The 11,642-nt window shown below is 37.6% G+C and overlaps 1 pseudogene; it reads left to right on the top strand.

Annotated features, from left to right (window-relative positions):
- Positions 1–471: 471 nt before the first annotated feature.
- Positions 472–2,112, top strand: LOC128126060 (DNA-directed RNA polymerase subunit beta'-like; annotated as a pseudogene).
- The last annotated feature ends 9,530 nt before the right edge of the window (positions 2,113–11,642 follow it).

Raw genomic sequence — 11,642 nt, 5'->3', positions numbered from 1 at the left:
TGTTTTCAGTTTATCCTAAATTTGCCTTAGATCTGAAATCAACAAAATTAAATAAGGTTTTATCTTTTATTCATCACTTTGAAAGAAGTGATCTCATGAATCCAGGAGATAAACCCTTCACAATAACCTACTTCATAGGATATGCATTAACAAATAATCATCATATAATAGACTATAAAAAAGAAGAATACATAGAACTTGAAGATGTATTCTCAGAAATAGGACATATCAAAGATAAATAATTTTGTGACATAGATCCTCAAGATAGCTCTTGGGCTTTAGACATAGCAAGAAACAAAAAAGCTTTAGGAGAAAAGCTACCGCCTAGAATCTCAATAGATTCTCTTCATATAGGTGAAATATCCAAATCTTTGGAACCTACTCCAAGATATATACTCAAAAGCATACGAAGTAGGTTTTCTAGAGTTGATAATTTGAATCAAACGATTAGCCAACTAAGCGAAGTAATAAATGAGTATGATAGACCTTCCTCATATTTACAAAAAGGGTAAAGCATTGAGACTTAAAAATCTTGATGATCCTACTCAGAAAAAAGAATATGCTTTTTCTTCTTCAGGAAAAATAGGTGTTCAAACCCTAGCTAACATTTGTAGAGGTTCTATCAGACAACAATTAGCCAATCTAGATTTACGAATTATTATAGACTATTCATTGGTAGAATGGAAAGAATTGGAGGAAGAGGAACCCACAGGGAAACGAATGGGAAGATCGAAAAGTTGGAAGAAGAAAAGATTTTTTGCTTAGACGCATGGAATTGGCTAAGCATTTTATTCGAAAAAATATAGAACCAAAATGGATGGTTTTGCGTCTATTACCAGTTCTTCCTCCTGAGTTGAGACCAATCTATCATATAGATGAGGATAAAATAGTGACCTCGGATATTAATGAAATCTATAGAAGAATTATCTATCGGAATAATACTCTTAAAGATCTATTAACAACAAGTATAGCTACGCCAGAAGAAGTAATAATATCTCAGGAAAAATTGCTACAAGAAGCCGTGGATGCACTTCTTGATAATGGAATCTGCGGACAACCAATGAGGGATGATCATAATAGAGTTTACAAGTCGCTTTCAGATGTAATTGAAGGCAAAGAAGGAAGAGTTCGCGAGACTCTGCTTGGTAAACGAGTCGATTATTCAGGGCGGTCCGTGATTGTCGTGGGCCCTTCACTTTCATTACATCGATGTGGATTGCCTCGCGAAATAGCAATAGAACTTTTCCAGGCATTTGTAATTCGTGACCTAATTAGAAAACATCTTGCTTCGAACATAGGAGTTGCTAAGAGTCAAATTCGGAAAAAAAAAACCGATTGTATGGGAAATACTTTAGGAAATTGTGGATGACCATCCTGTATTGCTGAATAGAGCGCCTACTCTGCATAGATTAGGCATACAGGCATTCCTCACCGTTTTAGTGGAAGGGCGCGCTATTTGTTTACATCCATTAGTTTGTAAGGGCTTCAATGCAGACTTTGACGGGGATCAAATGGCTGTTCATGTGCCTTTATCTTTGGAGGCTCAAGCAGAGGCGCGTTTACTTATGTTTTCTCATATGAATCTTTTGTCTCCAACTATTGGGGATCCGATTTCGGCACCAACTCAAGATATGCTTAGTGGACTCTATGTCTTAACGAGTGGAAATCGTCGGGGTATTTGTGTAAATAGGTATAATCCATGTAATCGTAGAAACTATCAAAATGAAGATAATAACTATAAGTATACAAAAAAAAGAACCCTTTTTTTGTAATCCCTATGATGCAATTGGAGCTTATCGGAAAAAACGAATCAATTTAGGTAGTCCTTTGTGGCTGCGGTGGCGACTAGATCAACGCGTTATTGCTGCAAGAGAAGTTCCCATCGAAATTCACTATGAATCTGTGGGGACCTATTATGAGATTTATGGACACTATCTAATAGTACGAAGTATAAAAAAAGAAATTCTTTATATATATATTCGAACCACTCTTGGTCATATTTCCCTTTATCGAGAAATAGAAGAAGCCATACAGGGGTTTTGGCAGGGCTGTTGTAATTCTATGCTACCAACGGGAATTCGAGTCTCTCCAAGTTAACTAGGACAATATAAATCAGATTTTCGCAAGATGCTGGTTAAATACACTCAAAATAAATCATTATTTTGGAATTCAAAAAGATATATCAAAAAATAATAAACATTTCAATAAATTTAAGGAAGATTTAAGTCTTGCCCTTCAAAATGGAGGAGAAATTGATAACAATAGAAAAAGTGAACAACATAATAGAACATAACTCAAAACTACTCTAAACTTTTAATAAAATTTCTAAAAAATTCGATGAGTTATGGGCAACTTCTTTTAGTAGATCATCGAATTTTTTAGGAATTTTATTAAAAGTTTCTAGTAGTTTTGAGTTATGTTCTATTATGTTTTTCATTTTTTCTAACTGAGTAATTTTTTTTCAAACGAATTGTTATCAATTTCTCCTCCTTTTTGAAGGGCAATTAAATCTTTCTTAAATTGATTGAAAGGTTTATTATTTTTTGATATATCTCTAGAAATATCTTTTTGAATTACAAAATAATGATTTATTTTGAGCGTATTTAACCAACATCTTGCGACAATCTGATTTATATTGTTACAAAGGTTAGCTAGGGTTTGAATGCCTACTTTTCCTGAATAAGAAAAAGCATATTTTTTTTTCTGAGTAGGATCATCAAGATTTTTAAGTCTCAATGATTAACCCTTTTTGTAAATATGAGGAAGGTCTATCTTACTCATTTATTATTTTCGCTTAGTTGGGTGATCGTTAGATTTAAATTATCAACTCTAGAAGACACTTCTTATAACACCCAGAATCTGAAAGACCAAGAAAAGAAAGGAAAAGCTCTAAGTCATGAGTCAACTCGTCGAGTCCAGGGAGGAACTCGACGAGTCAGAGCGGGATCCGGGGTATTGAGTAAGTGACCGACTCGGCGAGTTGGCTAGTGGACTCGGCGAGTCTGGTCTGGACAAGAAAAACCCTAATTCTAGGGGTTGTGCCCTATTTAAAGAACATTACACCCTTTCCCCAGCCTCTTTACTCCCCTTTTGAGATCAAGAAACCCTAAATCGTGAGTGAGAGTCCTTGGAAGCAATTTGGAGCCTAGATAAGTGATTTTGGTGGAAAAGGGCTTGAAGATCAAGAGGCTTGCTGCAAGGGAGTGGTATAGATCCGGGATCTACTTTAGTTGGAGCATATTTTGGAGGTAATAAGCTGTTGCTTTGGCTTTATTGCAATTAGATCTATCTTATGTTTGAGATTTGGGGCATTTTGGGCATGATTGAGATCCATGTCAAGTTAGAGGCCTAGATCTGAGGTTGCTACCTCAGATCTTGTCACACCCCCGAACCAGACGGCGGAAACGTCCGAGGGCTATTGTGACTCAATTGAATACCATCACAATGAATATACATGAAACATAACATCATACATCACCAAGTATTGAAGTATTACAACTGGTAGCGTTTACATTCAGTACATTGATCCATAACATTACATGCCCAAAAGTAAATTGTTCGATACTAATTAAACAAACAGCAAGACATTACTGAGTACATTTTTCCCTTTCGATTTACCTGTTACCTGAGAATACAAGTATTTTGAAAAACATCAACATATGAAATGTTGGTGAGTTCATAAGTAATGTTTGAAATATAATGTTTTGTATTGTTTTGAAAACCACCAGAAAATTCGATATTTTCTGAAAAGAGCATAGTATAAAAAGTGTGAAGATCCGTAAGTATGCTTGTTTGTTTCTATAAATGTAAAAAAAGGAATTTGTTAAACTTGGTATGCATCTCGTAGGTGTATGAATTGAAAAACCCTAGGAAAACCCGATGTTTTCCTAATACTTTGAATTAAGCATCTTATATTTTGTTATTTTGTTGCGACGTGTGTATTTGATGAGTCCCGGTGACATTGGATTAATTATGGATTGTGAATTGTTATAAACACACATTAATGAAAATGACTAGTTTACAACTATACAATCGATCCCTTAGGCGTCGTTCGTACTGTTCACTTAATCCAACCACCCGACTTCTCATAGCCCCACAACCGAGGAGGAAAAGAGGGTACGAAGCCCTCGATATTTCCATAAGTCGTTCAAGGCTATCGTGAATGCAAAGGGCCCTTAGCCCGACTCGCATTGGTGAATTCTCGACTTCGCTAGCAGTACCAAAGGACCCTTGGGGCCCAACAGCACAAAAGCCGTTGAAAGTCCTTTTACACGGAATTAGCTCATATAAGACCCAACTACATGTAAGCGAGTTTCCTTCGGGCCTAAAGATCATGTCATTGGGCTAGCTAGGCCCAACAAGCACGATTTGAAACTTTCGGGCCCAAAGATGGTGTATCGACGTCTGGTGTATTCCCAAGTGTGTATTGACTTCCCGAAATTTCTGCGTGTGTATTTAAGTAGCGTCGTGTTATTAAGTTCGGATTCGTTATTGATTCGAGACCGAATCAGTTCGTTTGATAACGATTTTGGGTGTTGAAGGTGTATTATATTTCGTCGATAGTCGTGGTACTAGTATTCCATCCTAATAGATTTATTGTTTAAAATCACTAGAATTTTTCTTTTGCAGCCCCTTTCTTTTGGATAAATTTTCAATTTTGGCCCTTTGTATAAAAGAACTTCCGTTTTAGTCCTTAAACCATTTTTCTTGACACTTTAGTATCAAAACTTATTGAAAGGGTATTTTTCAGCTCAAGTTTATTTGAAAAACAGTTTTAGTCCCTCAAGATGAAGTTTTCTCGGCTGAAACCTCAATTTTCGCAATTTTTACATTTTTGGCCCAAAATAGAAATTTTTTGCATCTTTAGTCCCTTTTGAATATGAAAAGTATTTTTAACCCTTGAAATGGACTTGGAGCACTAGTAGTCCTCTGTTTTACAGAAAAATACAGATTCAGCCCCTCTAGTTTGAAAGTCTCGCAATTTGGGCCTTGTTGGGCCGAAAAGTGCATTTTTGGCCCATTAGGTTTAAAAATTTCCATTTTAGTCCTTCAAAAGAGTAATTTTCCAGAAAATACATTTTTGAAACTCTTTTAACTCATCTCAACCATCAGAATTTGTATTTTGACATTTTGGGCCCTTTAACTTTATATTTTTAACATTTAAAGTCCAAAAATGGGATTTTAGCCCAAAGGAGTTCATATTAACCAACTTGGTTATTTTTCTAGAGTTGATTTATATGAAATAATATGATTTATACTTATTTCATTCAACATAATGTATATCTCGGTTTTGAGTTCCTTTTTGACTAGATCCAACACCATAATCACATAAGAACATGTAAATAAACATAGAAATCACACAAAGCATACATACACTCATAGATCTACACATTTGCTTGTATTCTCCCCCAAAAAAACTTATAAAAACTGAAAAATAGGGGGTATGAAGCTCACCTTTGGGTGTGGTTTCGGTTTTGGAGAAGAGATGGAAAGAAATGAGGTGATTTTCGGCCCTAGCAACCTTTCCTTGAAGATCTCGAGTTTAGGAGCTTCTAAGGTGCAAGATCACAAGATTGAATGAATTTAGAAGAGATTTTTACAAAGTGAAGGGAGTTAGATCATAAGTTAGCCATTAACTTACCTTAGATGATGAATCACTTTATGAAGATCCTTAAGCTTCTAGCCAAATTTTCAAGATCTTGGATGGAGAGAGTGGGTGATTCTTGAGTAATTTAGAGAGTGTTTTTGTGAGGTGTGTGTGTGTGTGCTCTCGGCCGAAACAAGAAGGGAGGGAAGGAGTGAGAAGCTTGACAAGATTGTTGCATGGAGATATGTGTGTTGCATGGAAAACCTAAGGACAAAAATGAGGTGTCATGAAATAAGTCAACTCTTCCTTTTCTTTTGGGCTTGTCTTGGGCCGAGAATAAAGAGAGGAGAGAAAGGATTTTTGGGCTTTTTGCCACTAAGCCCATATTAGAGTTAGGTTGAATGATTGTTGGCCTTATAAAATATAAGTGTGATTTTTATGCTTTATTAGGCTAGATTAGGTTAATTATGGTCCATAGTAGTTCATATAATTGATTTATTTCATTCTAGGCCCAATATGGCCCAAAATGTTGGAAATAAATGAAAGTGGGTCCAATTAGAGCCCATTTAAGGTTCTAAGCCCAAGATAGCCAAGTTGGAAGCTTATTGGCCCCTTGGGCCCAATAAGGAAGTCCTAGTCCAAAATGGACCTACACAAGAACTTCTAGGGTTTCCAATTACTTGTTGACTATTTGAAATGCTTGTATGGTGTACTTGATTGAAATTTTGTTGCCATGAAGTAAGTATCTTACATGCTCTTAAGTTTTTGATTCAATATTTTACTTGAGTGTTGTGATTACAAGACACAAAATTTCTAGTTGTGACATCTAGACTTGGGATGGTCCAGAAGGTCATAAAGTTTATGTCAATAAGTTATTGGTGAATCCTCTTTGTCTTAAACCCTAGCCCTAAAGTGTTTTTGGCCTTTAGCTCCTTAGTTTCACGTAAAGTTTGCAACTTTACGTGGGGGATAGACTGTTGAAGAGTGGGTCTATGGATTGGAGCCCCTACATGGCTCGAAAAGCCACTGTATGGATTGAGATCTAAAGAGACTCGGCGAGTCACAGGGGTGTACTCGGCGAGTTTTATAAATATGAGCGTGGACTCGGCGAGTTGGAAGAACGACTCAGCGAGTTTGTTGAAGATTGCCTTGGACTCGGCGAGTTTGGCCGCAAAATCTCAACCTTTTCTGGTTAAGACGCAGATCAGTGAGTTGAGTGGTGACTCAACGAGTTGGACAGGATGGTACTCAGAGATTGTTGAACTCAACGAGTCTTTGGGTGACTCGGCGAGTTGAGTCGTATTTGGTGAGTTTCTGAGCTTAGGGACTCGGCGAGTCTATGAGTTGACTCAGTGAGTCGAGTCAACTGGAAGGTTGACTTTGACCAGGACTTTGACTTTGACCAGAGTTGACTTAGTTTGACTTCTAGAGTTCAGTTTGGAACTAAGTGTTATATTGATAATAGTAGCTCGAGGAGCTAGTGGAGCAGCGGTTGAGAAAGTTGTCGGACAACGGCCAAAGGGTTATCAGCAACGTTCAGCAGTGCAGGTGAGTTTCCCTTTGTGTGAATGGGTCTACCGCCACAATGTCGGCCCATGTAGTTATGAGTAGGAAGACCCGCGAGTTAGCCCTAGGCATAATATTCTAGTATGACATTAGGGACTAAGGTCCAATGTTAGCGGGCGAGTGCCCAAGGAATGGTTTGTATGATAGTTATACTTGTTGTCTGTGTGATACATGTATGTGCCTGGTAGGGAGGTGAGTGTGGGCGAGGTCCTGTATCTCACCAATAGCAGAGTGTGGACGGTGTTCCATACCTCATTATTAGTAGAGCAGGGGCGAGGCCCAAGTGAGGAAAAGAGTGAGTGTGGGCTGGGCCTGTATCTCACTGTCAGTAGGGGCGTGGACGGGGTTCCATGATTCTTCAGTAGTAGGACAGGGGCAAGGCCCAAGATAGGCGAGGCCTTAGTACAGTAATCCAGTAGAGTATGTTAGTTATGTGTTGTGATATGATTGTATGTTAGTATATGTTAGCGGGTGGGGCCCGAAGACAGGCGGGGCCTAAGGAAAACAGATCTGTACGCCAAGCGGGGCTCGAAGCCAGGCGGGGCCTGGTAATGGACGGGGTCTGATAGCGGGCGAGACCCAATGCAGCGGACTGGAGCCTAGTATGTGGTTATGTGCACAATGTTATGTATGTCATGTATGGATCAGTAGATATGTGTGGTATGTGGTAGGTTAGGGAAACTCACTAAGCTTCATGCTTACGGTTTTCAGTTTTGGTTTCAGGTATTTAGTTTTCAGAAGAGGAGCTCGGGAGGGTTGTAGTGCACACACCATGACAAGTTAGCCTGGGATGTTTACTCTGATAATTAAGCAAGTGTTTTGGAAATTAAACTATAATTTGTCATATAAACCCTTTTTGTATGTTTGAATGACTTAACATTATGAATTAGTAATGTTTTAAAAGAAATTTTTGGACTCGAAATTTGGGATGTTACACTTCTTATGCTTTTGAGTATATCACTTGGAGTAGGTTCTAGGGATTTGGATATATCACCTATATGATGAGAATCTATTGAGATTCTAGGTGGTAGCTTTTCTCCTAAATCTTTTTGTCTTTTTTTTTGCTATGTTTAAAGCCCAAGAGCTATCTTGAGGATCTATGTCACAAAGTTGTTTATCTTTGACATGTCTTATTTATGATAATATGTAACACCCCAAATTTCAAATATAAATATAACTTAACATAGTCCCAAAACTTCCAAAAATCAAGATTCAAATACTAAAGTAATTATTAATAATAATAGCGGAAGCAATTAGAAATTTAATTAAACACTTGGTGCGCCACGTCTTCCTCAAAACTTGTCGCCTTCTTCAAGTCTGAACCTTATCCTTTCCATTCCCGCTGCCACTTGCTACGTAATTTCCTGGATTGCGTGCATTTAAAGATTCTAATGGGTAAGCCTAGGGCCTAGTGAATTCGTGGTTTTCATGCATATTGACGTCAATAAAATAAAAATAATGCAACAATTTATCAATATAAATCTTTTCATTTCTTTCCACCCTTGGTGACACATTAGGGAACTACTGTCACTTTCAGGGAACGAGTCCCTCCGCCGGGCACAACAAATATGCTTACGGCTAGATAAACAGAGCGTAAGCTCTCCGCCGCGTACTAACACCTCGTACGACGACTAATAATAAGACCGTGTAAATACACCTGTTCCCTATATGTCACCCACCATTTTCACCCTTTTATATGAAATAATTCACAAAATTTCACACAAATATTCATAGCAATAACAACAGTAGCATATAATTGCAAATAATTTAGAATCAACTTTTCATGCAAACAACCACAAAATTCACACGAAACTCACCTTATTGGCTGTTAGGACTTAACCGGAGCTTGCCGCGCCACTCACACCCTACATTCCACCAACAAATATTTTCTAAGACTATAATCCTATCAAACATCCCATGCTTCCATTTTGGTTCAACCATCAACATCATTCGACCATCGTTAATTATGACACGCGTAATAACTCTTTTAGAAGATTATAATACTTCCCGTTAAAAATGCTCTAGAATAATAAATAATCAATAATTAAATAAGTGAGTGACGTTAAAATACTTGAAGGGATTATTTGTAATATCCGAAATTATTTTGAACTATATTATACCAAAGTGTAGGGCTAAAACCGAACTATGTTAAATCCTACAACTTCAAAAGAATTGGTAAGTTTATAAAACTCAGGGGTTCTATCTGAAAATTTCAGCTTCCTATATGATAGTGTCAAATAAATAGTTTTAAAAGTTGAGGGGCTAATACTGTATTTTCATATTTGAAAAGAAAATGGCATATACATCGATTTGCAAAAAAAAAATGTACAGTTTGCTTCGCTGTAATCACCATTTTTTTTCTAACCACATGAAAAAGTAAACAAATTATCAATAATATTAAACTCTTTTTTATTTCTAAAAGCTACAGCACACGTTGACCCTCCATACCCGAACTAGCTTTCTTCCTCACCCGACACTCTTGTTTTCTTCCTTTTCTGCCATTTTTATTAAACTGGAAAGCTTTGAAAAATCTTGTAAAATTTAATTGTAAAATCACCATTAAGCATCTCCACTTCTTGTTATCAATAAAATTTAACAAATAAACTCACAATCATACAAATTTCAGGGTTCATTATACCAAAAGTTTCATTCCTAAGATTTTTATCAAATTGCTATTGGTTTGATCGAATTGAGACTGTAGGTTGAACCAAAATACGTTTACCATGCATATACATCAATCTAAGCTATTATATTAAGCTTAATTCGAATAATCATACCTTAATTTCTAAGAAAACTCTGAAATCCTTCACAACCTTCTACCTCCGATTTCTTCCTCGATTCTTCACCCTTTTTCGAAATTCCAATGGGGTTTCCAATTGATTTCTCAAGCTATATATATCACCTAAGTCTACAACTGGTGCAGCCCTTTCATTTGCTCAAATTTACAGCCCTAATGAAGATGACGGTTTTTGCCATTAATCCCCATAATTCTCCACTAATTACCTCATTATTCCTTGAATTTAATCCTTTTATTATGATGATATAATCTAATTACATATATATTTCTACATCTTAAATTTAAGTTATCACAAACTTCCCTCCTTAAAGGAATTTCGTCCTCGGAATTTGAATTAAGCAAACAAATGAGGGTATTTAGTTTTCATATCTCGCTTGGTCTCCCATGTTGCATCCGAACCTTTATGATACTTCCACTGAACTTTCACCAGTGGTATCTCCACATTCCTTAACTTTCTGACCTTTCGATCTATAATCACAACGGGTTCTTCTGTATATCGTAGCTTCTCATCAACCTTAATTTCTTGAAGTGGCACTTCCATGGCGGTATCCGCTAGACACTTCTTTAGATTAGAGACATGGAATGTGCTATGAATGCCCTGCATTTCCCTTGGTAGCTCCAATCGATAGGCTACCTGTCCAACTCGTTCCTTAATTATAAAGGGTCCAACGTAGCGAGGACTTAACTTCCCCCGCTTACCAAAACGAACAATGCCCTTCCATGGGGACACCTTTAACATAACTTTATCACCGACCTGAAACATTATTGGCTTTCTCCGCTTATCTGCATAACTTTTCTGCCGATCCTGAGCAACCTTAATGTTATCCCTAATCACCTGGATTTTGTCGGTAGTTTGCTGAACAAGTTCAGGTCCAGCCAACTGTTTCTCCCCCACCTCATTCCAACATAATGGAGTTCTACACTTCCTGCCATATAGAGTCTCATATGGTGCGACTTTTATACTTGCATGATAGCTGTTGTTGTAGGCAAACTCAATTAACGGCAAATGAGTTTCCCACGACCCTCCAAAATCAATAACACAAGACCTTAACATGTCTTCCAAGGTCTGTATTGTCCGTTCACTTTGGCCATCTGTTTGCGGGTGGTATGCCGTGCTCAATTTTACTCGAGTACCCATTTCTCGTTGGAAGCTACCCCAAAATGTCGACGTAAAACGACTATCCCGATCCGAAATAATAGATAATGGAACTCCATGCAGTTTCACTATCTCGTCAACGTATAATTTAGCTAGCCTTTCTAACGGGTACGTCTCCTTAATCGGAAGGAAGTGTGCCGATTTGGTTAATCTATCCACAACTACCCAAATCGCGTCATAACCTTTTGGTGTCTTTGGTAACTTAGTCACAAAGTCCATTGTGATGTGATCCCATTTCCACACTGGAATCTCCATTGACTGTAACTGACCGTATGGCCTTTGGTGTTCAGCCTTCACCTTCAAGCACGTCAAACACCTTTCAACAAAATAGGCTATATCCTTTTTCATACCAGGCCACCAGTAAGATTTTCGTAAGTCTTGATACATCTTGTTTGTTCCCGGATGGATTGAGTACTTTGACATGTGCGCTTCCTTGAGAAGTAAGTTACGCACTTCACCCACTCGTGGTACCCAAACCCTTCCTTGGAAACACTTCAAGCCACGACTATCCTTTTCCAATGATTGTATTACTCCCG

The sequence above is a fragment of the Lactuca sativa genome, chromosome 5 (genome assembly GCF_002870075.4).
Source record: "Lactuca sativa cultivar Salinas chromosome 5, Lsat_Salinas_v11, whole genome shotgun sequence".
NCBI lineage: Eukaryota > Viridiplantae > Streptophyta > Magnoliopsida > Asterales > Asteraceae > Lactuca > Lactuca sativa.
The sequence above is the reverse complement of the archived record's forward strand: the minus strand, read 5'-3'. Positions and strand labels throughout refer to the sequence as shown.